The 6,317-nt window shown below is 33.0% G+C and overlaps 1 non-coding gene across 1 annotated transcript; it reads right to left on the bottom strand.

Annotated features, from left to right (window-relative positions):
* Positions 1–216: 216 nt before the first annotated feature.
* Positions 217–323, bottom strand: LOC131171485 (small nucleolar RNA R71). Its single transcript, XR_009142145.1, has one exon. It is a non-coding gene; the product is annotated as a small nucleolar RNA R71 (small nucleolar RNA).
* Between the last annotated feature and the right edge of the window lie 5,994 nt (positions 324–6,317).

The raw sequence follows: 6,317 nt of genomic DNA, 5'->3' as shown, positions 1-6,317 counted from the left end.
AGTCCACATGTGCACCTTGCACATTTTCTTGAGATTAGTGACATGCTGAAGATAAATATAGTGTCAAATGATGCCATCTGGCTGATATTATTTCCTTTTTCTTTGAAGGATCATGCTAGGGAGTGGTTGCATTCATTACCTCCAGGTTCAATAACTACTTGGGATGAGTTGTCACAAGCTTTCTTGGCTCAATACTTTCCACCTAGCAAGACTACAAAATTGAAAAATGAATTAACTTCTTTCAGACCAAGGGATGATGAGAGTCTCCATAAAGCTTGGGAGAGATATAAGGATCTTCAAAGGAGATGTCCACATCATGGAATCCCTAAATGGATGCTAGTTCAACATTTCTACAATGGTGTTTCTCTAGCAATTAGAAGTATAATTTATGCATCTTCACGAGGTGATCTTATGGAGAAGTCAGAAGATGAAGCTTATTTAGCATTGGATAAAATTGCTTACAACAATTATCAATGGAGCTGTAAAAGAAATGAAATGAAGAAGCCACCAGCTGGTGTATATGAATTAGATGCCATGAGTATGTTCAATGCCAAATTTGATGCTTTGACGAGAAAAATGGATAAGTTAAGCATGAAGGTTGACTCATCAATTGGAGGATCTAGTCATACAGAAGATGTTGGTGTGGGAAATATGCATTGTATCAATGATTTTCCTTCCTTTGGGCAAGAGTTTGGAAATGAGCAAGTTGATTTTGTTGGGAATTACAATCAGAAACTAGTTGGTAATCCTTTTTCTGCTACATATAATCTAGCATGGAGGAATCACCCTAACTTTTCTTAGGGAGGTCGGGAAGGGCAGCAACAGAATTATCAACAACCTCCTAATTTCGAGCAAAAACAGCAGAATTTTCAGCAAAACAGAGTACCACTCAGATTTCCACCACAAAGGAATCAAAATGCACCTATTCCACAACCACCAATTCAGTCTTCAGATAAAGATTCAATTTTTAAGTCTATGATGGAGAATTTCTTAACTGCTCAACAAAAATAAGGAGAAATGATTCAACAATTAACTTCAAAGATAGACCAGCTTGCCACTCATAACAGGATGTTGGAAAACCAAATAGCTCAACAAGCAAGTTCTTTTAGCAAAGCACAAGGGAAACTTCCAAGTCAACCAGGATAGACCATTTTTGGCTACTGCAAGAGCTAATATAGATGTAAAGAATGGGAAATTAAAGTTGAAAGTGGGAGAAGAGGAAGTAGAATTCAATTTATTCCAAGATTCCAAGGAATCGACTGTGGTAAATTCTTGCTATAGGTTGGATGTTATAGAAAAGATACTGGAATGGAAGATATTAAGTTGGAGGGAAGTCAAATTACTCTTCATTCTCAGTGTAATCAGCATACAGTGCGAAAGAAAAAGTCTCCTTTGCCACTTCCTTTTGATAAGAATGAAACTCTAAGAGTAAAACTTAAGGCTCCATCTAAACAATTCAAGGCAGAAGGTTCATATCAAGTTTGTAAGAGTAATTTGCAAGGTATGGTTGGGATTCTAAACAAAGCAACAGGTGTTTTCATAGTCAATGGGAAAAAGTTGAAGTACAAATTTATTACATCACCTATTGAGAAGGGAGGCAACACTTTCCAATTCCAACCACCATGAACTGAAAAGGGGTCAAGCTAATGACCTTAAATTTGCACTTCTTGGGAGGCAACCCAAGTTTATTTTTAGTAGTTTGTTAATTTTCTTTTTCTTATTTCATCCCTTATAACTTAAATTTTGATATTTGTCTAATTTTTGGTTTGCAGGCAAAATGCAAAGATTGGATGTTTTGGAAATTGCTGCAAAGAAAACCATGTTGCTGATTTAGGGAAAGTTTTCTGTGTTTCTTTTAATTTATTGGTAAACAGTAAATTTTTTTCCATGATGATGTGTTGCTTAAGCTAGAATGAAATCAGAAAATTTAGTTGAGAGAAATTGATGATAAGGATTAAATTTTGCTCTAGGATCGTGCAATGATGCTTAACATGTTTATATTTAATTTTGGCTTATTTCAGTGTTTTAGCTATGTTTATATGCGTTAGTTTGGCCAATTCAACTTATTTTAAATTTGTTAATCTTGAAGGGATGATTGCTATAATTTGGAGTTAGTAATATGCTACAAGAAGGAAGGGTAACTGCTGTTTGGGGAAGTATTCTGCACTTTTATCTCATTGTAAACAGTATTTTTTTTTAATGCCAAATTGCTGTTAGGTTGAATATACTTTGATGAAATGAGAAAGTTTGGTTGATATATGTGTTTTGAAGTGTTAATTTTGTGGAAATTTAATATAAAGTGTCAAGGTATAAATTTTTGTTATTTTGAGTGTCAAGCATGCATTAAAGATTGAGTTTGCTACATATTTTTTTCCATGTGAACAGTACTTTCTTGACTTTTATTAAATATATTGTATATGCTTTGATGGTATGAGTATATAGGTTGACAATACATGATATTGAGTTAAAGTTTTGTGTTTTGAGGTGTGAACTATGGTTGAGATTTATTTTGAAGTGTTTTGGAAAACAATTCATACTGATTTGGTTGTTCTTTGGTAGAGTATTTTTAGAATTTTGGGTTTTTAGAGTGAAATCTTGAGTTTTATATCAGGTCTGGTAGCATTGAGTATGATATGTCTCATATTAAGGGTTATGCTATCATGTGAGCTATTTTAATTGCTTAACATTGTAAAATTTTTTAAACCCACCAAAATTTTCAAGGGGCATGACATGCCCCATGTTAGTACCCAGTGTTAGTTGATCAGCATTCAGCACAGGGTATGCCAATTTACCTTTACTTCAACATGCCTCATGTTATTTAATCAGCACACATGTTCACCTAAAAACCAAAAAAATCTAAAATTTTCTAATTCACTTTTCCCTTTTTCACCTCACTCACTTCCATTTAATTTGATATAATTGGGATACTTTTGCACATATTTTCTTCGAGCTACATTGTTCATATTATTTTGAGCTTAATTTTGAATTAATTGTTCTTATTTAGCTTTAATTCTCAATTGTACATATTGTATGAGCTGATTAGTTTTTACTGTTTGTCCATCTTTGCATTCATTTAAGCCAATAAGGACATTGTCTCATTTGAGTTTGGGGGAGGGCAAAATTTTTGCAAAATTTTTAATCCTTTTTATTTACATTACTTAAATTGCATTTCATTGCATTTTATTTATACTTAGTTACTTAATTCACATACACCATACACCTACACCATGTAAATATACACACTTGCATATAGATATCATATAGATTATGTATAGTTTTTATTTCATTTTTTTTATTTAATTTTTGCATTCATTTTAGGAATCATGCATACATAAAAAAAATATATAAATAAATAAATTTTTACCTAATTCTTAGAAGATTGAGAATCATTTTGAAAAGCAATTGAGCTTACCTCTAGATGAGTTTGATGGATTGAAAGTTCCAGATTGGTATGAGGTTATGAGATTCTTATCTAAGTTAGCCAAAGGCCACCCAATTAATTACATTGAGTTTTGAGTGCTTAACGAAAACTCTAGAGTAAGAAATAACTAATTGTGTCTCACCAATCCTAGAACAAGCCTTCTAGACCTTTCGAGACGAAATTTTAGCATTCACTTGAAAAGAGAAATGATTAAGGCATTCTTCAAATTTTAAACTCACATTTTTAACCTTAACCAACCTCACTTTAAATTTTCCCTTTGAAATCAATTTGAACCTTCATTTATACCCCTTATTTCCTTGGCACCCATAATTTACCTAGTCATAAACCTAAACACTTACCTACCCTTCATGAGAATAATTTGTTTAAGTGATAGATGCGTTAAAAAAAAAAAAAAAAAGAAGAATGGTATATAACAATCAAGTGGGAGAAGTACTAACGTAAAATTAGCTAGCAATCATATCATGTTGCGAAAAAATTGTTTACCACCCAAGTATATAAAGAAATGAGTTTGGGGGTGGATTAAAAAGGGACAATTGCAATGCAAAATTTAATGTTATTTATGTAGTCCCTAAAAGAGTTATAAAAAAATAAAAATTATATACTAGCATTGGTGATTTATTGTAAAGTTCTTCCTCCCATTTGATTCTAAAATAAATAAAATAAAATAAAAATTAAAAAAAATAAAATAAAAATAAAAATAAAAGAAAAGTATATCTTAATCTTTTTAACAATTTAATTATTCTCATGTTTTGCTTCCCTTTTGCCTTTTATTTGTTAGCCACATTATTACCCCTTAGCCCCATTACAACCATTAGAAGTCCTTTTGATCTCTTGATTGTGTTTTGCTACATTAGTGGAGATTGGAATAGTTAGTTTGCCTATGGAATTGGCACATTATTCATCCATTTAAACTATTTCCATCATCATTTGAGACGCATTAGTTTATGGATTGTTTTAGAGTCCATTTTAGCATGATTTCTCTATGTAATTGATTGGTTTGGGTTTGATAGAATGAATAATTGACCTAAGGCTAAGCGGTGATAACTTTGGTGAGAATTGAATTCCTTATACCTTGAAGGTGGGTATATGGTTTGTTGGTGGCTAGAGGTAAGTTTGAAAGCTTGAATGAGTGATTTTCATGAATTTAAGAAAAGGTACCCCAATTGCATATAATTGTTTTTAATTTGCTTGAGGACAACCAAAGATTTGAGTTTGGGGGAATTTGATACTCATTTTGTATAAGTATTTTAGAATAGTTTTGCATCCATTTTGCCTTTTTAGTTTAGTAATTTTATGCTCTTAATGCTTATTTTAGTTAATTTGTTAATTTTAGTTTCATTATATTTGATTTTCGAAATTTTAATGTTTTTGATAGGTTTTAATAAGGTTTAAAGGCAAAAAGGTCCACATAGAAGAAATTCAAAGTGATTTGGAAACCTAAAGTGGAGTGAAAAATGAAGAAAATTCACTTAAAGAAAAAGTCCAGCCGAGACTTTCAAGGGCTTCAACATGCCCCGTGTTGAGGGTCGTGTGAAGATAAGAGTCAGCCAGCAGGAATCCACATGAGGCATGTAAATTCACACTGGGTCGTGTAAACAGAGATTTGGGAATAAAACACGCCGAAAGTTTCAAGGGCTTCAACATGCCCTGTGCTGAGGGTTGTGTGAAGATAAGAGTCAGCCAGCAGGAACCCACATGAGGTATGTAAATTCACACTGGGTCGTGTAAACAAAGATTTCTGAACAAACACGCCGAAAGTTTCAAGGGCTTCAACATGCCCTGTGTTGAGGGTCGTGTGAAGATAAGAGTCAGCCAACAGGAATCTACATGAGGCATGTAAATTCACACTGGGTCGTGTAAACAGAGATTTCAAAACAAAACACATCGAAAGTTTCAAGGGCTTCAACATGCCCCGTGTAGCTGGTCGTGCAGAATCTAAAGGCTCCTCCTCCAAATCAACATGAGGCATGTGGAAAACAACTTAAATCAACATGAAGCATGTGGGATGGCGCTGGCAGATTTGCTGACATAGAAAAATTTTCTCTTTTCACATCTTTTACACCTTTTGTCTTTATCCCTTTAGAGACTATTTTTAAGGCAAACCTTGAGGGGATATATAAGCATCATATTCTCATTTTTACCAAGAGGAGAAAGAGAGAGAAAAATCAAAAGAGAAAGGAAAGAGGGAATCACGCCATTTCTAGGAGGAAGAACACCTGCAGAGTGACGTTTTCCAGCTTCCAATTTCAGAGATTTGGACCTTCTTCTTCTGGGTTCTTTTATTTTCAGTTTTATTTTCATGTTTTCTTACTCTATTTCATATTTTCTATGCAACCAGCTAACTTCAATCTAATCATACTCACTAACCTTTGTTGAAGCTCCTCCCAATTATCATTTTTCATGGTTGCCGGTTGCTTCTCGTTTAATGCAATATAAAATTTAACGTGGTTTAGCGTAAGCCTACTCCACCAACAAATCCACTATTAAGAAAAAAATAATTACAACTATTAATTTTTTTTCTCACCCTCACAAATCGCTCAAACAAAAATCATGAAATTTAATACACCTCTCTACTTCGTGAGCTCTCTATAATACATTCAATATAATGGCCAATCAAGTATACATATATAGAGGCCACTAAAACCTAATCTTTTTTGGACTTTAATTATGAAACGTCATAATTTAAATTCTACTAAACTCTCTATTTTATCTAATTTCGTAATTTAATTTTAATTCCTAATTCTAATTGAACTTGGACTTAGTGTAACACCCTCACTTTAAGTAGTTCATACATTCTACTATTCCGATGACTAACGTCTGTTCGGACAATTAGGATGTCTAGAGCTACACTTAAATTATAGTGAGGAGATATAAA

This window comes from Hevea brasiliensis, chromosome 12 (assembly GCF_030052815.1).
Source record: "Hevea brasiliensis isolate MT/VB/25A 57/8 chromosome 12, ASM3005281v1, whole genome shotgun sequence".
Lineage (NCBI taxonomy): Eukaryota > Viridiplantae > Streptophyta > Magnoliopsida > Malpighiales > Euphorbiaceae > Hevea > Hevea brasiliensis.
This window is presented reverse-complemented; position numbering and strand designations above follow the sequence as displayed.